At 41.7% G+C, this 22859-nt stretch overlaps 1 long non-coding RNA gene and 1 pseudogene across 1 annotated transcript; one reads left to right on the top strand and one right to left on the bottom strand.

The window, feature by feature from the left end:
- Positions 1 to 1444: 1444 nt before the first annotated feature.
- Positions 1445 to 19462, top strand: LOC117091031. The gene is made up of 3 exons (XR_004440218.1): positions 1445 to 1687; positions 15958 to 16137; positions 17852 to 19462. It is a non-coding gene; the product is annotated as an uncharacterized LOC117091031 (long non-coding RNA).
- A 1023-nt stretch (positions 19463 to 20485) lies between these two features.
- On the bottom strand, positions 20486 to 20629 carry LOC117091284 (annotated as a pseudogene).
- Between the last annotated feature and the right edge of the window lie 2230 nt (positions 20630 to 22859).

Raw genomic sequence — 22859 nt, 5'->3', positions numbered from 1 at the left:
GATCTAAATAATGCCAGAAAGAAAAAAAATATTTAAAAGGATTTTTCTGGGAGAAGCAAGTGAGTTATATCAGATGCCAAACTACACTCTAGGTGAGCAAGAGTTAATATGAGAGAGCTGTAAACAGGGAACGTTTTTAAGCACAACACTGAATCATTCCAAATAATCTAGCAACAACATCTTAAACGGCTCTAAAAGGACAGCAGATGTTCTAATGCATTATCAAAATAAAATTGGATGTTTTTGAACAAAGCAACAAATGGCTGTGTAAAGCAGTCGAAAGCACAGTCAAGACAAATTGCCTAATGTAAACTTCAGCAGTGACCAAAACCTGTTTTTATAAAGACTCAACACACTGATAAAAAGCAATTTTCAGGGGAGCTGGGTGTGATGGCACATACTTGTAGTTCCAGCTATTCAGGAGGCTGAGGCGGGAGGATCTCTTAAGCCCAGAGTTTGAGTCTAGCCTGGACAACACAGTGAAATCCCCATCCCTGAAAAAATTTTTTAAATAATTTGTTTAAATTTGTAAAGAGTCATAGCAGCAAAATTTTATTTCACATTTGCTGCGAGCAAACAGATATTGCAGGACAATCCAAAGATTTACTATTGGCTGGACATGGTGGCTCATGCCTGTAATCCCAGCACTTTGGGAGGCTGAGCTGAGGTGGGTGGATCACTTGAGTCCATGAGTTCAAGACCATCCCGGGTAACATAGCAAAACCCTGTTTCTATAAAAAATTTAAAAAAAAATTAGCCAGGTGTGATGGTGTGCATCTGTGGTCCCAGCTACTCGGGAGGCTGAGGTGGGAGGATCACCTGAGCCCCAGGAGGCTGAGGCTACAGTAAGCCAAGCCATGATTGTACCACTGCACTCCAGCCTGGCTGACAGAGTGAGACCCTCTTTCAAAACCAAAACAAACACCAATAAAACCCAAAGATTTACTTTGGGTAAGGACATTTTATAGAAAAAGAGAATAGTTAGATATGATTAGATCATCTGTGTTCACTGAATATAATAAATGCTACATCTGTTTCAATACCATCAGGTTTCTGACAAACACGCAGCCAAAGATATGGGGAGTAAGTTCTCAAAGGGGTGTTAATCTAATTGAAGTTTATCATAACATTGCTTGAGCATTTCTATTCAGGAATGGTAATTTTTTTTCCCCAGAAGAAGGTTGCAAAGAACCTTGTAAAGTGATTTTTGTCCCAGACTGTGTTAGGGACATTTTTCTCCACAGATTAATAAAGAAAATATTTTTTCAGTCATATTAGTATGCATAGATAAACATAGTTTTCCTCTTCAGCAACTGGGATTATCCCAGCAGTAACTTCAGTCTTATTGGCTAGGTCCAACCAGGGTTTTGTCCAGAGGATGTGCTAGATAATGCTGGGATGTTCTCCAGAGCAGCTAAAAGCACATGTAGTTTGTGGTGAATGCAATTTCAGGGAACCAAGGCTTAGTCCCAGAGACACAATAATATCAGGCATTCGACAGAGGAGCAAAGTCAGAATCAGGAGCTGAGAAGCTGAGAGCTGGCGTCATTAGAACAGGCTGGGAAATATGAGTGTGAGGCATGTCTCGGCAGGAAGGTCCAGCATTGGCCAGGGAACAAAGCAGACTTCTTGGCATGCCCTCTCACTGAGGCTATGTGAACTGCTGGGCAGGCCAGCCTACTTAAAGGTAAGGGCTTCAAAGTGGGTGTTGGGTGTTACATGGGGTGAAACTCACCATTTGGCTGTTCACTTTATGCATATACTTGCACAATTTCCTGTGTCTCTTCTTAATTTATGAACCCATTTTCTATTCTCAACCTCACGCAGTCTCTTACAACTTCCCTTGGACTTTTCTAGTTTATTTTTTCAGTGTCTTCACCCTGGCATACTAATCAGTCCTGCTGTGCTCTGTGCAAAGATCTACAAGTCTTTAGTAGAAAGCCTCAGCAGTACTAGTTGGCTTGATTATTAAATGTGTTCTTCCTTCCAGGAAGTACAGAGTTACAAATAAATGGTGGGTGTACAAATATGAGGGGAGAGCAAATGGGGGCATAAATTGAGACCCTTTTCAACAGCATCTCATTGGAGTACTGCAGTGAATTTTAGAGCATATTACTTTAGAGTTAGTGATAAATAGAATAGATTTTGGAGGAAAATGATGGGAAAATTTAAAGGATTGAAAAATTGGGACTTATGTCTATGGGTTAAGATAATTAGAAATGGTTGACTTAAAAGTAGAAAAGCCTGAGGAATGAGGTCATATGAAAGCATAATCTGAGGGAACACAGTGTTGGGGGTGGCCTTTGTGAAAACAAGACACATCTTCCTGGAATATCAATTTATTCAAATATTCCAGAAGAGAGGCGGAGAGGAAGAAATTATTTTAGTGGGAATCAGTTATAGCTATATCGTGGAGCAGAGTGTAAAATGCTCAAAAATTGTTAATATAAAATACAAACTTAAAAAAATACTCAAGCTTTTGTCTGAGCTGTTATGGTTTTGGCTCCTGGGTTCTAGATATATAGGTTTACTTTCTCCAGTCCTTAGGCGGCATTTGAGTGTTTAATTACAATAGGGAGGATGGTGACCAACCTTCTGTGAGCCTGATAGAACTAGAATTATAGGTTACATAGAGAGTTTTAACTTAAATACAAAGGAGGACTCTTATTGAGGGTTATGACAATAAATCACATGAGCAAAATGAGTTTAGGAACATTTAGGAGTGTATTCCTTACCTTGGAGAAAAAAGTAACCTGGAGAGCAACTGCTGTGTTACCCTCTAAAGCCTTTGGTGGGCTTCTCTCTCAGGTAGAGTCCTGGCTGGTGCGTGGTTTTTTTCTCTGACGGTGCTTCTTTGCTAAAGTGGAATCGTGGCTAACAGGCCCCTTGCTGAGGGTCCCGGGCACAGGATTGAGGCAGCTTTTTCCAGAGTGCTTTATATTTAGACCTATCTGGAAACAAATTTCCAAATTACCACAGTAGAGTCCTGGGTATTTTTATACCGATAAATTCCCTGATTCTATTGACAAGAGAAATATTATGGATTGAAGTGAAAAGTAAATGTCATGTTCCTTCTCAGTCTTATCTTCCAGAAATAACTACCAATAATGCTTTCTTATGTATTCTTCTACAGATTTTCTTTTCTTTTTCTTTCTTTCTTTTTTTTTTTTTTTTTGAGATGGAGTCTTGCTCTGTGGCCAGGCTGGAGTGCAGTGGCAGGATCTCGGCTCACTGCAACCTCCACCTCCGGGTTCAAGTGATTCTCCTGCCTCAGCCTCCTGAGTAGCTGGGACTACAGTTGTGTGCTACCACACCCGGCTAATTTTTTTGCATTTTTAGTAGAGACGGGGTTTCATGGTGTTAGCCAGGATGGTCTCGATCTCCTGACCTCGTGATCTGCCTGCCTCGGCCTCCCAAAGTGCTGGGATTACAGGTGTGAGCCACCGCGCCTAGCCTCTTGCACAGATTTTCTATGCATGTACTAGGAGATACATACACACCCATCCATACGCAAACATATACACACGTGATCATATTATTTACATTTTTCAACTTTTTCCTTTTTAAATGAAAATGCTTTTTCCACTTAAAATGTCTAGAACATTTACCATATAATTTTCCCCTTTATTCTTTCTGTAGCATCAGACATCCGTAGAGAATTCCATCATGTGGTTGTACATTCGTTTCTCAAACAATCTCATATTGCAGGATATTAAAGTTGTGTGGCAGATGCAGCGAGTTGTCATTTCTACTTCTTTCTGATGAGGAGAACTCCGACTTTGTTCAAGATAGTAATAGTCTCAATTAAACCTATGAGTGTCGCCAGGATCCCATGTAGGTAGGGGTGGCACGTGACACTATCTGGGCTCAATGGAATTACAGTATTCCATTGTTGCTGGTGAAGGGTGTCCAGGTTCTTGGCATCTTGAACAAAGAATTGGACAAAACACACAAAGCAAGGAAAGAATGAAGCAACAAAAGCAGAGATTCATTGAAAATGTAAGTATAAAGCCTGTAATCCCAGCACTTTGGGAGGCCAAGACGGGTGGATCAGGAGGTCAGGAGATCGAGACCATCCTGGCTAACACGGTGAAACCCCGTCTCTACTAAAAAATAGGAAAAAAAAAACTAGCCAGGCGAGGTGGCGGGCGCCTGTAGTCCCAGCTACTTGGGAGGCTGAGGCAGGAGAATGGCGTGAACCTGGGAGGCAGAGCTTGCGGTGAGCTGAGATCCGGCCACTGCACTCCAGCCTGGGCGACAGAGCTAGACTCCGTCTCAAAAAAAAGAAAAGTAAAGAAAAGAAAATGGAAGTATACTCCACAGGGTGGGTGCTGGTCGAGCATAGGGGCTCAAAAGCCTGGTTACAGAATTGTCTGGGGTTAAAATACCCTCTAGAGGTTTCCCACTGGTTACTTGGTGTACACCCTATGTAAATGAAGTGTGGCCCACAATCAGAGGCTGAAGTGAAGTTACAAAAGTTATAGTCCTGTGCTTTCTGCAACCAATCAGAGATACGTTCAATTTTCCATCTGCCAGGCAGAAAAAGTGGGTGGTGGGTTTGCAAAGGGAGTAGCCCTCACACTTTTGTTTCTTAGTTGTGGAAAGTTAGGGTTTTCCTTTTGACTTAGTCCCAAATCGGTCTTAGGTTCCCTGCCTCCAGATCCTGTTCTCCTGCCTCACCATTGTATGGGCACATCATAATTTAGCCAGTCAGGGAAAGCAGACTAAGTTTGAGCATGGAGGTTGTTTTTAAATGGTTGCTATTATAAAACAAGCGTCAATCATAGTTCATCTGCTTGATTCTTTCCTTAGATAAAAAAATTGAGTTTGTGTGGTGGAATTTTGAGCAGAGGCTGGTGGGTAGGGAAGGTGTTTTGGGGTGGGGAGCTGCCATCTTTTTAGTCTGTGTGTTCTGCAGGCTTATCCTCCAGGATTTTGTTGGAAATATAGGTTGACTCAGTGGTACATCATGTATTGCCAATGCAATTTTTGCAGTTTATCGTACCTTCGTTTTCTTGATGGCCTCTCCTTAGTCCCTTCCTTGCCTTCCTGCTTCTGGCATCTGTGGCCAGAGGTCAGCTTCCAGTCAGTGTCTATGAGAGTCTGGATGTTACTGCCATTTGCATTCTGCCTGGCTCTGCTCTGATGATTTCAGCAGGACTGGGTTAAAAGAGAAGAATGAGGAAACTCAGTCCCTCTCGTGGGGAGGAAGTTCATCCAGGCTGCAGACAAATTTCTGTTGCATCTTGATATCCAAGGTGAAAGAAATTGAGGTTACACATCACAGGTAGACAGAAAGCAGAATTCTAAAATATTCCTAACCAATTTCACTTTGTTGAAAATATGTTGCAGCATAGATATGGACAGCAGTGATAATCAAAATACCCCAGAAGATGTGGATACCACTTTTCAGAATGGATGCTGGCATTAAATAACCAGCATGGCTGTACTGGTGTGAACCAACTGAATATCAGCGGTGGTGCAGGAAAATGGGATTTTCCTTCCTTTTATCCTCAGGAACTAAATTATGAAATCCTTGGCAGCTGGACTTCATCTCAGCAGTTTATTATCTCTCCTAACCAGTTTGTGAAAACTAATATTCCTAAATTCCCCCTTAAAAGAATATCTCTTTGATTAAATCATCAATGGATATTTATTTTTTTAAAGGTCCAAATTTTTTTTTTTTTTTTGAGACGGAGTCTCGCTCTGTCGCCCAGGCTGGAGTGCCGTGGCCGGATCTCAGCTCACTGCAAGCTCCGCCTCTCGGGTTTACGCCATTCTCTCGCCTCAGCCTCCCGAGTAGCTGGGACAACAGGCGCCCGCCATCTCGCCCGGCTAATTTTTTGTATATTTTTAGTAGAGACGGGGTTTCACCGTGTTAGCCAGGATGGTCTCGATCTCCTGACCTCGTGATCCGCCCGTCTCGGCCTCCCAAAGTGCTGGGATTACAGGCTTGAGCCACCGCGCCCGGCCAAAGGTCCAAAATTAACATGGATGTGCTGGTCAGAACTCTTTGGGTTGCAAGTGGCAGAGCCCAATTAAGACTATATTAAACACAATGGGAGGTTTTTAGTTTCCATTACTGGGAAGCCCAGGATGGAAGACTTCAGGCATATTTGGATTCAAGCTCAAAGGTATAGTTAAGACTCCTTAATAATTGTCTTCATCTCTCTTTATATGCTAGTGGCATTCTCTTCATTGGCAGATCGTGTTCTTCCAATTTGGTGGATAGAGCCATACTCATAGACAAGCAAGTTTTGCACTCACCAAGGTTCTGGCACCGAGAAAGGCCCTGAGCACAGACACTTGAGCAAGCCCAGCTCCTACTCCCTGAGCCAGACTCCAATCAGCAGAACCTTCCAGCTGACTTACAAGCAAAAATCAATCCCTATAAATAAATAAAAATAAAAATAAATGTTCCAGAGAAAAAAGACTTCAACACTGAGAAATGCTAGGGCAAGCAAAGTTAAGTAGACTTTCTTTAGCTTTTGACTTTCTAGGCTTTAATGCACCCTTCTGCAATGTGAAACATTAAGGAGAGGATATTGAGTACAGCATTTCAGAAATGTATTTGATCCAGCCAGGCGCGGTGGCTCACGCCTGTAATCCCAGCACTTTGGGAGGCCAAGGCGGGCTGATTACCTGAGGTTGGGAGTTTGAGACCAGCCTGACTAACATGGAGAAACCGCGTCTCTACTAAAAATACAAAATTAGCTGGGCGTGGTGGCACATGCCTGTAATCTCAGCTACTCAGGGGGCTGAGGCAGGAGAATCGCTTGAACCTGGGAGGCAGAGGTTGCAGTGAGCTGACATCATGCCATTACACTGTAGCCTTGGCAACAACAGCGAAACTCTGTCTCAAAAAAAAAAAAAAAAAGAAAGAAATGTCTTTGATCCTAGAACATTTTCACCAAGCATGATGTTTTTGGGAATACCATTAGTAAATACTATACACTTCTATTTATGGAATTAGAGTTAGATCTCAGTCATGAGATTGTATAAACAAATTCATGTTCACAATACTAGGCAGGAGGTAAATACTGTACTGTCTTTCAGAAGAAGGATTAAACTGAATGAGTAGTGAATAGAAAGACCTTTATCTAAGTCCTATATAAACTTTGCCAACTTTGTCATCTGGGAACAGATACTCAGCTCCTTAGCATTCTTGAAGCCTCTGTCTAGGAACTGAATCATTCATTTCCATAATTTCAGAACTAGAAGAGATCAAGAGGTCATCTGGCCCAATTCCCCTTTTCAACGTGTGAGGAAATCAAACCAGGGAGATTAGGTACCTTTCCCAGAGCAGGGCTAAGACTTGCTAACACCATCCATTGCTCTTTTCACTATATTAAAATTCCTTCTCTTTCCTGGAAAAAGTTCAAGACTCCAGCTGCCTCTGATGCCTGTTTGAGCAAATAGTTAGGGGGGCAAAAGTCCAATGTCCTACTCAGAGCCATTTTGGAATAATCCTCTTAAATTCAACTGGATATCTGCTTCCTTTGAAATTCTGATTAGTCGAGGGTGTTTGATTTTGATAACCCACCAGGGAGGAAATTATGCTCTGAGGTCCAGCAGCTGCCAGAAGCAAGCTGTCAGCTTAATACTAGCTCTCTTTCTCTCCATTTTATCAGCAAAACAGCTGTGAACAAAGGCATGGAGGGTAGAACTGGGCGAGGAAACACAACACCACTGAAAGCTGGCATGAGCTCTGTTGCTGGGAGGGCCATGAAATTTTATGATGTTTCTTAATTAGAGTCAAATATAAACATCAAATAAAACCAAATACCCATGATGTGTGACAACAGGTCATAGATATGGGTTATCAAAGACAAAGCGTTCCTTTGTACCCTTAAAACATCGTTGTTCACTACTCATTTTATACCTATTATGCCATTGAAATGTGATCCGAAAGGGTCTGGTTGAGTTCATAAAATGGAATAATTATTCTCCCATCTCTCTCTCATTGCTCACCCTCATCCTCATGTATAAGCCGCAGGTAACTCAGTAAATGCTAAGAATGGCATTGGGGTGATACAGTATTCAAATTGACAACAAGGCTCCCTACTTATGCGCTTTCCACTTATTTATGAGTCACATTGTTTAAGCACCAACTATGTCCCAGGTACTGTGCTGGACTAGAAGGATTTGACTTTGAGCAACAACAAGCCTGGATGGTCCTTGCTGTCAGGAAGCTAGGAGTCTTGTGTGGGAGACAGACAGTAACAAAAAAGTTCACAAAAAATACATAAAATTACCAACTGTGATAGATGCTTTGAAAAGAAGGTACGTGGTGCTGTGACTGTATAACATGACAATGTGACCTAGACCAGTGTGTCTCTGACTATGTGTGCTGAAGGACCACTTTTCCCTTCAATCTGCGTGGACTGATACTAGCATACAAATTGTGCTACATGTGACTGACCATGTGAGTTTGACAACACCTGAACTGCTCTTTGCCCTGTTCAACAAGGCAAGTCTACTGAACATGTGTTTGGATGTCATGGTAATATTAAAACACTGTAGAACTTTCTAAATGCTTATTTCTCAATTTTAACATTTATCACATTGGAAACAATTTGTAGATTGGCACCGAAGCATGGACTGCACTTCGAGCAGCTCCAACCTAGACTGTCGAATCAAGAAGGTCGTCCTGGAGGAAATGATTTTTGGCTAGTGTTCTGCGATGAATCTATGATCACTATGACCATCATAGATCATCATGATCTATATTAAAGAGCAAATGGGCAAAATCGAGATGGGAAGGAGAATTCCAGGTAAAGAGAATCCAGGAGAAGAGGAGTGTGGCTGGAACATGCAGGTGAGTGGAAGATTAGTCAAGATGAGTGAGTTTGAAGGGAAATGCCAGGCCAGGCCTATGTTGTCTTTGTGTTTTCTCCATGGAAAAGGACAGGTTTTGGAAGGTTTTAAACAGTGTGATTTTATCAGATTCGAGGCGCTAAGATCACTTTGCTGCAGTATGGACAATACACTAGAAGGTGTGTCAGTCTGTTTAGGCAGTTATAGCAAAATACCACAGACTGTGTGGCTTATAGACAACAGACATTTATTTCTTACAGTTCTGGAGGCTGTGAAGTCCAAGATCAAGGCACTGGCAAATTCGGTGTCCAGTGAGGGCTGGCTTTATGGTTCATAGATGTGGCCTTCTCACTGCAACCTCAGGGCTCTCTTTGGGGCCTCTTTTATAAGGGCACTAATCCCAATCATGAGGGTGCCACTCTCATGACCTCGTCACCTCCCAAAGACCCCACTTCCTAATACTATCACCTTAAGGTTTAGAATTTCAACATATGAATTTTTGTGGGACACAAATATTCAGACCATAGCAGGAGAATAAAAGTGAAAGTAGGGAAACCAGCGAGTAGACTATTGCAGTAGTCCAGGTAACTTGAGCCAAAGGGGCAGTGGATGTGTAAGAAGTGGGAGATTGAGGCTGGGTGTAGTGGCTCATGCCTGTAATCCCAGCACTTTGGGAGGCAAAGGCGGGTGGGTTGCTTGAGCCCAGGAGTTAGAGACCAGCCTGGGCAACATGGAGAAACCCTGTGTCTACAGCAAATACAAAAATTAGCCAAGTGTGATGGTGCCTCCCTGTGGTCCCAGATAGTTGGGAGGCTGGGGTGGGAGGATTGCTGGAGCCCAGGAAGTCAAGGCTGCAATGGGCCGAGGTTGCAGCACTCGAAGTGGGAGATTGAGATTGAGGATGTAGGGTAAGATTCCTGGTGGAGTGGATACAGGGTTGAAGAAGTGGGAAAGATCAAAGAGGACTCTTCTGGTAGCTAATCATCCCAATATTTCACTCTAATGCAGACAAGGAATATTGCTCCCTTTCTGTTCAGGACCAAAGGAGTCCCTTTATTCCTAAGGAAGTTTCCTGGCAGAGAATGGAATTCCATTTCCCAAGTCCTTCAGAGGCTCTGCCAATACTTGTAGATGTGCTTCACAACTGCCATTCTTTCTCCAATTAACGTTCCATTTATGGAACTAAGTGACTTCTCCTTTGAATATACATTCTCCTCTATAGTGTTTCCTCAGTTTTTTTCTTTAAAACCTTATTCTAGAAAATATTAATAGGCACTCAATGAAAAAGGAGTCTCATCAAAGAACATATTCAGGAAATACTGAGCTAAACAAGAATCACACTGGTTTTTCTTTCAGTGCATGACTTTTCAGAGCACTTAATATGTGAATGTGCATCTTCAGTTTCCAAGAAGGGAGAAACAAAATACAGTGTTTCCAAAACTTACTTATTTATAGGTTCCTTTTTGGCAAGATCATCTACCAGGCTAGCGTTCTATGAAATCTTCTTTGGGAAAGGATGGTGCCTGGTGACTAGAGCAGTCCTTTGTTTAGCACTGGAAGCTTGGTTCTGCTTCACATATTGGGTTCACTGGTTTATCATAGGGCAATCTAGTTCCATTCCCTAAGGCACTTTTACTGAAAGGCTGAGTCAGTTTTTTGCAATCAGCAACGACACTCCCTGTACCTGACTGAGCTTGCAATTCTAGCTCTGTGATGAGAATCGCTGTTCTAGCTCTAAGTGTTGGCTTGGGGGCAGCATCCTGTGTCTGTCTAGGGGCAATGTGCCACACTTAGGCAATACATGGGAAAGGAGGACCTGGAGTACTGCCTTGATGGACTTGAGTGACCTTGGTGTAACAGCCGTCCATTTTCCATTTTAGCTGACTGGGAAACAGCAGCAGTTATAAATGAGAGCTATGTCTGCAGAGGCTGACCTTCTCTTCATCCTCCCTTCTCTCTGGCTTTTGAGGGTAACCAGGGGAACAGCAAAGACCAGCGTTTTCTCTACCCGCTAAATGGGTGTCATTCATCAGCAGGTGTTACAGATCCGTGCCTCTCGGACTTGAAGGTGCACGGGAATTCCCTGGGGATCATGGTAAATGCAGATTTCTGGGCCTTACTTCTAGAAATCCTTATTTGGCAGATCTGGAATGAGACATTGTCATCTGTAGTTATGTTTATCTTTATGCCTTTACTCCTATATACTTGAGTTTATTTCCTAAAAGTAAGAACTATTTTCTTACATAATCACAGTACAATGATCAAAATTGGTAAATGAATCTTGTTATGACAGTGTTATCTAAATCTACAGATCTTATTCTAATCTCTCTAATTGTCCCAATCATTTACTTTCTAGCAAACCCTCCCTGAAAAAAAAGCTCTGACTCAGGCCAAAGGGACCAGATGTTCCATGTTATTAAATTAGCCCAGACCTAAGACAATTAGAAGCAATGGAATATGGTGGAAATGGTAGCTAACTTGGGTGAATCCTCTGCCTAAAGACATTTACTCTGAAATTTCTTAAACACAATACCAGCCTATGTTGTGGTCTCGCACGCACCCCACCTTCAGCTTCTCTGCGCCTTGCCCATACCTGCTATTATATTTTTGCAGTTTGAGGCTTCCCGAGCTACGTGATTTCCCTGTCCACAACTCTCTCACTCCCCTAACAGAATACCCCCCTGTGCCAGGCATCACAACCATTATGCCTACGAGTCAGTTATTATGCCCATGAGGCAATCTTTGATCCATTCAGACAAATGGATAAATGCTAGTTAGAAATGCCAGGTGGGCTTGTGAGTTTTTAAGCTTGTTAAACACAGGACAAAATATTGCTTTTTAAACCAGCTGCTGCAATGCGGTTGAAGTGGTTTGTGTCAAGAAACACTCCGTTAAAACTAAGGAGGTGGTTCTGGTAGCTGGTGGGAATCAGGTATCATCCCAGTCATTCCATGTTTCTGAGGAAAACAGCAGCCAATAGCAACACAATCAAGTTTTGATTAGATGCAACTAGAAGAAATTGCCTTCCTTCAGAAAGGCATTCTCTTCCCTCGTGTTTTGAGGAAGTTGGCTATGCAGAAGACAGAAGTCTGACTTTTCTCCTTACTGGAACATGGACCATTAAAGCCACATTGCTAGCACTCCCATTGATTTGGTGATTTAACTCCGAGAGAGTAACCCTATTTTTAATTTCTTGGAGGGCATCTTCCCCATGGCTTCCGAGTAACATCTAAAGTTCCCAATTAATCAAAATAACTTCCTTGTCACCTTTGCTCCCTTTCCCTGATATCATCTTAACACCAGGCAATGGTTCTGGAAAACAAAAGACATCTTTGGTATTAATTATGCGTGTGGCAGTGGAGGGTGGCTTCTAGAATGTATGCATATTTAGGAAAATGGTTTGATTATTTAAAACTGTGTTCCTTCTATGTAATGATTCCCAGGCATCGAATCAATGCCAGGGCACTAATTGTATTAGAACTTTATTGAAGAGACATCTAGTGGGGCTGAGGCAGAAAATTGTCACTGAATTCTGCATCATCGGGACTGGAGGATTGAGTGCCAACAGGGACCTCTAGTGTTTTGCAAAGGTTCAGATTTGATAATGCGAAGGTTCTTTAGATGACTTTTCCTATTTTCCATGTGTCAAACGGGAGTATGCTTTTATTCAAAACTTGCCATTCTCTCTATGAAATAAAGAGGCATAGCCTATTCATAATTTCTGTTTAGGTATTTTTAAGTCGATGAATTTAAATAAAGACAGTGTTTTCTGTGGAGCACCAGGATATGCTGTTCCCATAGGCCTGTGATACCAGATCTTATTTACTGTGCTTTCTGCAGATTGGCACCAGACTCAGCACTGCACATGAGTTGCTTCTCTTTTTTTCTTTGGAAATGGAGTTTCGCTCTTGTAGCCCAGGCTGGAGTGTAATGGTGCAATGCTCGCTGACTGCGATCTCTGCCTCCCGGGTTCAAGTGATTCTCTTGCCTCAACCTCCCTAATAGCTGGCATTACAGGTGCTTGCCACCACGCCCAACTAATTTTTGTATTTTCAGTAGAGACAAGATTTCGCCACATTGGCCAGGCTGGTCTTGACCTCCTGACCTCAGGTGATCCACCCGCCTCAGCCTTCCAGAGTGCTGGGATTACAGGCATGAGCCACCGCGCCCGGCCAGGTTGCTTCTTTTAACCATTATTAATTATACTATTATTTTTCATTTTTCCAGTGAAGATACTGAGACAAATGAAGGTGAAATTACTAAGTGTAGGTAACTCTTAAGTGGTAGGGCCCATCCTTGGTCTCATATCTCCCTTAATTCCAAAGCCTGTTTTCTGACCTGGCAAACTTTTAGCATCAATCTGAAGGGTAGACTAAAAGGTCACCCTTCCCCCTTCCCTGCTTCTCTCCCTTGTTTTCCTCCTTCTCTTTCTTCCTTCCTCCCTCCTTTTCCTTCTAGTTTGTTCCTACAGGGAAACTTTTTCTTCCTTCCAGTCTTTTCTTTATTCTCCCAAACTAGCAAATTTATCCATTTTCCATCAGAAGCTTGGTGACATTTGCAGAGGGAGGGGATTTTTTTTTTTTTTTGCCAGGGTTACACTCAGAATGGCATTTTGACAACTGCCAGGAATTGGCATGTTTTGTCTTGACATTGCTAAATAATCTCTCACGTGAAATCAAAGCAGATATTTCAAATGTCACTGCTGGGTAATGGCTTTTCTTGGGTTGTATCCAATCCAGGGAATTGACATTGTTTTATTTCCCTAATGAAAACTGTTATTTGGCCCTTTCTAGCTCTTAAATTATTCTATCTCAGAATTTCTATCTGAGCTGAAGAGGTAAATCTGTTTTAAAGAGCAGGTACCTTTTGCTAAAACAGAGGCATTGAGGTGAAGTGAATCATTCATTAGAAATTGAACATTTGGAAGTCTTTAAACTTAATACAGTGCCTGGAATCTCACGGCTTCCTCAATCATGAATTTTTTCTTTTTTTTGCTTTGTTTTGTTTCAGTTTTGAATGAAACCTAGGAGGAAGCTTTTTAGGCCTTTTGTTCAAAAACATATGATTAGGGCCGGGCGCAGTGGCTCACACCTGTAATCCTAGCACTTTGGGAGGCCAAAGGGGGTGGATCACAAGGTCAAGAGCTTGAGACCAGCCTGGGCAACATGATGAAACCCCGTCTCTACTAAAAACACAAAAATTAGCTGGGCATGGTGACATGTGCCTGTAATACCACTTACTCGGGAGGCTGAGGCAGGAGAATCACTTGAACCCAGGAGGCGGAGATTGCAGTGAGCTGAGATCGTGCCACTGCACTCAGCCTGGGCAACAGAGCGAGACTCCATCTAAACAAAACAAAACAAAACAAAACAAAACAAACAAACAACAACAACAAACATACAATTAGGCCATATATAGGGAGGTTGTGATTTGGGTGGTTGAGGGGACACTCCACACAGATCTTGATCTTACGGCATAAGCAACTCTTCTGTCTGCCTAGCATCTTTCTGTTGGAACTCCCAGCCTCTCATGTCTGTGGAGTGGTCACACACATGGCCATTTTCCCAGACAACTGAGCATTGAGCCAGATTGGACAATCATGCCTCATCCTCCCCAATATAGTGATGTGTCCTGTAGTGGGCATCTAACCCAAGCAGAGGCAATCAGTGTTATTTCAGAGTCATTGATAGGGGGCTGCACTGAGGGAGTCATTCTGAAGATTGCAGAATCAAAGAACCATTTAAACATGAAGCTGCAGAGATAATTTGTGCTGCCCAGTGTAGAAACTTTGTTTAGGGAGGAGGGAAGCAGAGCCTGAAGATGAAGGTAGAGCAAGTGCATCTTACGGACATCATCTGATGTCCTGGATCCAGCCATACCTGAACTAGAAACCAACTTTTCAACTTTTCAGTTGTAAGAGCCAGTACATTCCCATTTAAATTAGTTTGAGTTGAGTTTTTGTCACTTGAAATTGGAAGTGTCCTGATGAATATAACAACATATGTAGAAATTTCTGGTTGAACAAACAGGAAGTGAAGAAATAGGATTCATTCACCCTTAATATTGATCCTCTTCCAGGGAGGATCTCATGAGGGCCAGTAAATTGTCTCCTGGTATCAACTGTGCATGAATCAAGAATTCTTTTTGTTCCTGCTTTTCCGCCAATGTGAAATCCATATGAAGTAACTAAAAGTTGCTTAGTCAGTCTTTTGATTCTTCTCCATCACCTGCTGCAGGTCACTTCCATATAACTAAGGACAGAGTTGTTCTGATCACAACTTTTAATAAGAGTTAGTACTTTGGGAGGCTGAGGTGGGCAGATTACCTCAGATTGGGATTGGGAGTTCAAGCCCAGCCTGAGCAACATGGTGAGACCCTGTCTCTGCAAAAAATAGAAAAATTAGCTGGGTGTGGTGGCGCATACCTGTAAACTCAGCTACTTGGGAGGCTGAGATGGGAGGGTGGCTTGAGCATGGAAGGTCGAGGCTGCAGTGAGGTGTAATTGTGCCATTGCGCTTCAGCCTGGGTGACAGAGTGAGATCCTGTCTCAATAAATAAATAAATACATAAATAAACAAACAAATTTTAGTGATATTTAGTTCTTTGAAATTGAATTGCGCCGCCCTGATTCCCATACTATTTACCACCAAGAACAAGAACAACTTCTATTTTTTTCTATGTGAAAGATTTTCTTTACAAAAACATCACAGTTGCTAAATAATAAAGACTTTATTTATATCTCTATGTAATATAATATTTATATATTATTTGTTTTTGCCATAGGAAGTAAATAAACACATATAAAGGAACTGCTTATCATTTGCTAAAAACTTTTTACACAGAACTGATATAATTCCTGCTATGAACAGCAATCTTTAGAATAATGTTATAGTTTCTGTTAGGACTTTTGCAACATTGTATATATTGTAAATATAAATATATTGTAAATATTGCACATGGAATATATATGTATATATACAACTCTCTCTTTGGAGACCCTAAACTGGGCACATCTGACCGATTAAACACTGCTATTATGTTAATTACTAAGAAGATAAAATGACATGGACCCTGTTGTAATGGAATTTATAATTCAGTTTATAGGGGAAAAAAATAACCCTTTTTCCTCTACCCTTTTAGGTTCACTGGAGCACTGCAAATTAGACTGACAAAAGACAGATTATTGGGAGAAGGAAATACAAAGAAGCTAATAGGCCGAAGAGCTTATATACCATTTTAAACAAAGAATGATAAACTGTGGAGATTTGACAGGAAAGAAAAAAGGGTTTGAGGCTTTCCAGAGCAGTCCACTACGGGAAGGTAAGTATATGGGGAGCTCTTGTGGAAGCCAGGGGCTATCTTGGCAAGGTGTGTGTGGTCAGGTCCATCTCAGCGGTAACTTTCTGTCTTCTTCATGGCCTTAACAATTCCCTTGGAGAGGCAATTTATGGCAGTCCTCATTTCCCGGGAATTTCTGATTTTAGTCAGATTTTTTAAGAAAGAGAAGCTCTTGGAAGACTTCTTCCTGCATCTGTCGGATCTCAAAATAGTCCCATGCCAAAGTGGCATATTTTGGGGTGGCATATTTACCAACCCCCTTCAGGTTTCATTCATCCCTTCACCAAAAATTTACCCACTGCTTATCAGCCAAAATTCATTGAGATACAAAGTTGACCGACACGTGGCTTCTGCTCTCAAGGAACTTACAACTTGATCCACAAGGCACTTGCATTTCTGAAAGTAATGCAACTCTCAGGCTGTTATAACTAAATGCTATAATAAGATAGTATGTATCTTATACATTAGAATAATTAGGTTTCCATGGGAACACTGCTATAGCCCCTGGTCAGCCTGCTGTGCTCAGTTCCTCCTGGCTCCTGTGACAATAGCGGCAAAGGTGACACAGTATATCCACAGAGTGATCACCATTACTCAGCAGCAACATGACTAGCATGTGTTATGGACCTGTGGGGAAGGAACTGAGATATGGCAAGAACCAGAATGTTACATACAGGAGGGATGGTTTGTCACAGGCTGTCTTTTAAATGATACAAATTAGTTATGCTGGATTTTCAGGGTGATACGGTTGGCGTTAGATGAGGCTGTGTAGGGCTCCACTCGAAACTTGTTACTGGAAAGTGGTCCTGATCCAGACCCCAAGAGAGGATTCTTGGATCTTGCACAAGAAAGAAGTCAGGGTGAGTCCATAGAGTAAAATGATAGCAAGTTTATTAGGAAAGTAAAGGAGTAAAAGAATGGCTATCCACAGGCAGAGCAGCCAGGCTGGTTGCCCATTTTTAAGGTTATTTCTTGATCATATGCTAAATAAAGGTTGGAGTATTCATGCCTCCTCCTTTTACCCACATAGGGTAACTTTCTGTCATTGCCATGGCATTTGTAAGCTGTCATGGCGCTGGTGGGAGTGTAGCAGTGAGGTTGACCAGAGATCACTCTCCTCACCTTCTTGGTTTTGGTAGGTTTTAACTGGCTTCTTTACTGCAATCTGTTTTATCAACAAGGTTTTTCTACCTGTGTCTTGTGCCAACCTCCTGTCTCATTCTGTGACTTAGAATGCCTTAACCTCTTGGGAATGCTGCCTATCAGGTCTCAGCCTCATTTTACCCAGCCCCTATTCAAGATGGAGTTGCTCTGGTTTGAACACCTCTAACAAACTCACCATAACCTTGTGGGACTTGTTAAAATAACTTAATAAGAGGTCATTAGGCTGGGATGATTCTATAGCCCTGCATTCCTATGTAAAGAAATTGAAACTTCAGCTCAGCCCATCACAAGCCAACTGAGCATTATATTACCAGGGACTTTCTGCTGAGATAATCCAAATAAGGCAATATCTGATCTGAACCAATTAAATATTTTCTTTGCCTCACTTTAGTGTTCAGCCTATAATAGCTTTTCTCTTGCACTTCTTTGGTAGGGCCCTGACCACTTCTGGTTTGGAGCTACCCTGTGTGTGAATTGCTGTCTCCTCAAATAAACTCTTAATATTTTAATATGCCTGTTTGTTTTTTAACAGATCTCACTCTGGACAATTAAACACCAATACCATCAACCTGAGTAGGCCTTCCATGAAATACTGGGGACACTAAGAAGCCACACCCACCGAACCATTCTATGGTCACTCAGCATTTGAAGCAAATTGTAAAGGTGAAAAAGCTTGGTAAGTGGGTGCTTCATGAGCTGACCGAAAACAAAAAAAAAATTGTCGTTTTGAAGTGTCATCTTCTCTTACTCTATGCAACAACAATGAACCACTTCTTGATTGGATTGTGATGTGCGAGGAAAAGTGGATTTTATGTAACAACTGGCGATGACCAGCTCAGTGGTTGGACCAAGAAGAAGCTCCAAAGCACTTCTCAAAGCCAAACTTGCATCAAAAAAAGGTCATGGTCACTGTTTGGTGGTCTGCTGCCAGTCTGATCCACTAGAGCTTTCTGAATCCCTGGGAAACCATTACACCTGAGTAGTATGCTCAGCAAACCAATGAGATGCACCAAAAACTGCAGTGCTTGCAGCCGGCATTGGTCAACAGGAAGGGCACAATTCTTCTCCACTGCAATGTCTGACTGCACATCACAACCAACGCTTCAGAAGTTGAACAAATTGGGCTACGAAGTCTTGCCTCGTCTCCCATATTCACCTGACCTCTCGCCAGCCAACTACCACTTCTTCAAGCAGCTCAACAACTTTTTCAGGGAAAATGCTTCCACAACCAGCAGGATGCAGAAAATGCTTTCCAAAAGTTTGTCGAATCCGGAAGCATGGATTTTTATGCTACAGGAGTAAACTTATTTCTCATTGGCAAAAAGGTATTGATTGTAAAGTTTTCTTTTTTGATTAAAGATGTGTTTGAGCCTAGTTATAATGATTTAAAGTTCACAGTCCAAAACTGCAAGTACTTTTTGCACCAGCGAGATGTGCGTATGAGAGGCTTATTTCACCAAGCCTCTTTTCCAGTCATCTGTAGAATTATTTCAAGCACAGGAGGGACCCTACTTCATATTGGGGAGGATTAAGGAAGACTTCCTGGAGGATTGTCTCAGAGCTTGCTGCAGGTGCATTTTGAAAAGCAATTCATTACAATTTTCTATAAGAGACTGTGGCTGAACAGTCTGATACACAGGTATGGTCAGAACTTTGTGTAACAATTTCTCCATCACGTGTGTAGAAATCTTAAGGAAAGGAATACTCTCTCTCAGCAAGCTGAGCCCTGTAGCCAGGTACCTTGAGTAGTGTTTCCTGAATCTTTAAAACTCACTGACTTCAACTGGCATGACTTCCAGACTACAGAGGTGGGTATAAAGAGCAACTAAGCACCCCACACCCTTAAAATCACATCTTGTCAAAATTATAAAGACTTTCAGAACTTGTGGATTCATTCCTCTTTCCATTGCCACTGCAAAAGCTCATAGGAAATTTTTCTCTGTACGTAAAGACGGTAATCATGCTCTTGCAGCTGCATCCTGAGTAATCACTTTTGAGATGAAACTATTTTTCTAGCCATAAAGGCTATATTTGAATTTCACCAGCTGCTTTTTTAATGATTACTAGAGTATTTTGATAATGGCACCAGCTTCAGGAAAGGTGGTGATGCTACCTAACCTTTCTTCTTTCTTTGATAAGAAAGATTTTTGCATCAGGGGAGATTACACTTATTTAATGTAATCCAGATGTCTCTTTTCTCAGTGTTCCCCAATTCTGCCAGCCTCATTGATCACTCCAACTATTAGTATTCAAATAAAAATGGCTTGCATATGTAAAGGAAAACTCAGAATACTTTGCTATTCATTTTTTTCTTTTCTTTTTCTTTTTTTCCTTCCTTCCTTCCCTCCTTCCCTCCTTCCCTCTCCCCCCCCCCTTTCTCTCTTTCTTTCTTTCTTTCTGACGGACTCTAGCTCTGCCGCCCAGGCTGGAGTGCAGTGGCACGATCTCAACTCGCTTGCAATCTTCGCCTCCCAGGTTCAAACTGTTCTCCTGTCTCAGCCTCCAGAGTAGCTGGGACCACCATGCTCAGCTGATTTTTGTATTTTTGGCAGAGATGGGGTTTCACCATGTTGGCCAGGATGATCTCCATCTCTTGACCTCGTGATCCACCTGCCTCGGCCTCCCAGAAGCTATTCATTTTCTATGAAAGTTCTCAGGGGCAGGGTGGGGTGGGATGTAGTAACTCTCTCCTAGGTTCTCTGATTTTGGTAAATTCTTAATCTCACTTCTCGGCCTCAGGTGGTTTTCTTTTCTCAAAACTGAAACACAGCTGCTTCTTTTCCTTTATCTTCCCTAAGTGCCTTTATAGAAAGCATTTGTGTGTAGTTAAATCTTACAAACTGTTTTTGAAAACAGAAATTGCATTGCTGGAGAGCATAGCAAATTCTTTAAAACTAAATATGGGATATCACCATTGATTTCTAAATGCAGATATCCCCAGCCCTTTTCATCAGTGAGAATTTCTCTTGAGCTCTCTTCTCCTGGGCCTCCAGATTCCATTTTCCTGAACTCTGGTCCTCCTGCCTTCTCTCTTTACCTCCCTATTTCCTCCACCAACTTATGTCCACACCATCTCAGTCTGCCCTTAGAAACTTATTTTTTTCTTCTTGCATCATTATGCAGAGAAAAAAAGTTACTACTGGTTTCCTGGTTTTCCTTCTGAACAATATTTCAGAGCCTATTTTATTTTATTTCTTTACAGCCAAATGGCTCTTCAAAGCATTTTGCTAAAGAAAAAACACTTTCCTCTTAAGAAAAATTTCATCAACAACTTTTACACTTGATCTTAGCCAAAAGGCTGAGAAGCAATCATCAACAACCTTTAAAATAAGAATTTGTCATCTCCTTGGTACATTAAAGTCTATATCATATCCAGATTTTAGCAACTAATCAGCATTACTTTTATAGTATTGCGAAAATAAGGCTATATTTTGAAAATCACTGAGTAAGGAAACATAAGATTCAATATGGTCAGATTTTAAATTTATGTTCTTTCCATCTTTTTTGGTAATTTCTGCATATTGCTTCTTGAGGAAGAGATCCCTTCCCACAAGCAGCCTTATTGTATTTTTCTTCAAAAGTTTTTTTTTTTTTGGTAGGCATTTATTTCCAGGAAACTGTGGGTTAGCTTGAGACGGATATTAAAATTAAAGTTATAAACCTGAGGTTGCATCTGACATGTGCAAAATGTAGGGAGTTTGGGAAGAGGTGAAATGATCACTTACTTGCTACCATCTTTGCTGCAGCCAGAAATTAACACTTGGAAGCAAAATCTAGGAACACCATCTGAGACAAAGTTGTTTCTGGCCTTGAATCATAAATATTCATTATTGGTGCCCTGTCCCATCTCAAGACTACAAATCTATTCCTTCAAATCTTACTCGGAAATGAGAGTTGATAAATCTCTGTGGTTTTAATGATGACAGCAATTCCATAAATTATTTAAAAGTGGTTTGCATTTTCTACCAGGTCATTTAATCCTCACTCACATCACGTCTCTAAGAGAATGTTCTTCTCTTGTTTGAAAAGTTTGCTAAGAAGTTCCCAGTCAGGTCAATTTTGATACAAAGACTTATCATCACAGAAGCCTCTTGCTGGGTTCACTGCCAGCCTTCTGAAATGGGTATGATCTGAACATGCTTTAGGGGGTTGAAGAACAAGGCATGTCAGCTCCATTCCTGTGCACCAACCGGCTTGTCTGCCTCAGGGTCACCATGTGACTTTGTGTAGTGACATCATCAGACAAAAGCGATGCTTCCAGGTTATGCCTGGGCCTGGACAAGGCCACTAGGGGACTGCCCTAGCCTGACTCTTTGGTCCTAAGGTATCCATCTGTTTAGCATTACATTTCTTATCCAGTTGTTTCCTGGTTTTACCACCTACGGATGTAAAACAGGTGTGTAAAATATGGTCCCATCTTAATTTCTGAGACCCCTTCCTCTGCATCAAAGGAACTCAGCACCCCTGAAAGTGTCTCTGATCATCTCTGCAGGTTTCCCACGAGGGTTTTACAAGCGCTCACAGAGCAGTTGGTCATTTCGTGGCCTCTCATGCTCCTCTGTTTCTTATTTTAATTCCCACATTTCTCGTCATCTATGTGTGTCGGCTGTTTTATAGTAATACATATACAGTGATAAACATTTGCAGAGTAACTACTATGTGCTGGGTATTAATCCATAGGTCATATACATATTATTTAATTTTTATAGCCATCCTATGAGGTAGGAACTGTTACTACTCTCATTTTACAGATGAGGAAACCAAAGTCCAGAGAGGGGCCAACAAGGAAGTAGTAGAACCTCTTGCCTTTAACCATTTTGCTATTTGCATGTTATAGTCATGTAGTGTTGACTTAATCTAGAGAGTGAGAACACAGGCCTTGACAGGAGTCACACCCAGGGTCAAACTCAGCCACTTACTCATCAGGTAGCTTTGGCAAGCTGCTTAGCTTCTTTGACCCTCAGTATCCTCATCTGGAAATGGAGAAAATATTAGTAGTTTCCTCATCAAATTATTTTGGGGATTAAATAGAATAACGCACGTAACAACGTGAAGTGGAGTCCCTGGAGTGTTATAAGCATGCCCATAAATGTTAGCTCTGAATGTGAGAGCAGTAATAATCCTCTCTGTAAATCTTTTTACAGATTAGCAAACTGAGGCTTGGAGAAGTGAAAAACTTGCCTAAGATTTAACAGCATTAAAGGAACAGAGGCTGGGCTTGCAACTCAGCTCTGGGACTCCAAAGTCTGTCCTTTCCAACTACATTTTCTCACTGACCATGAGCTCAGTTCAGATGCTAAAGGCCTGTGGTAGGTGCTATTTGGGATGTGGTTTTGATCAAGAGATGCCCTGATCTTGTACACAATTACCTGTAATAAGGGCCATGTGTGAAAAGTTCCACTTGAGTGGACTAAATGACATGCTGCTGGAGTGCTCAGCAGAGAGGAATCACGTGACTATGAGCTCAGATCATTTCTGGGTAGTCTCAAACCTTTGGCTGAATGCCTAAATCTTCATTTCACCTCTTGCTGTGAAACTCT

This window comes from Trachypithecus francoisi, unplaced genomic scaffold (genome assembly GCF_009764315.1).
Source record: "Trachypithecus francoisi isolate TF-2019V2 unplaced genomic scaffold, Tfra_2.0 Lachesis_group11, whole genome shotgun sequence".
NCBI lineage: Eukaryota > Metazoa > Chordata > Mammalia > Primates > Cercopithecidae > Trachypithecus > Trachypithecus francoisi.
The sequence above is the reverse complement of the archived record's forward strand: the minus strand, read 5'-3'. Positions and strand labels throughout refer to the sequence as shown.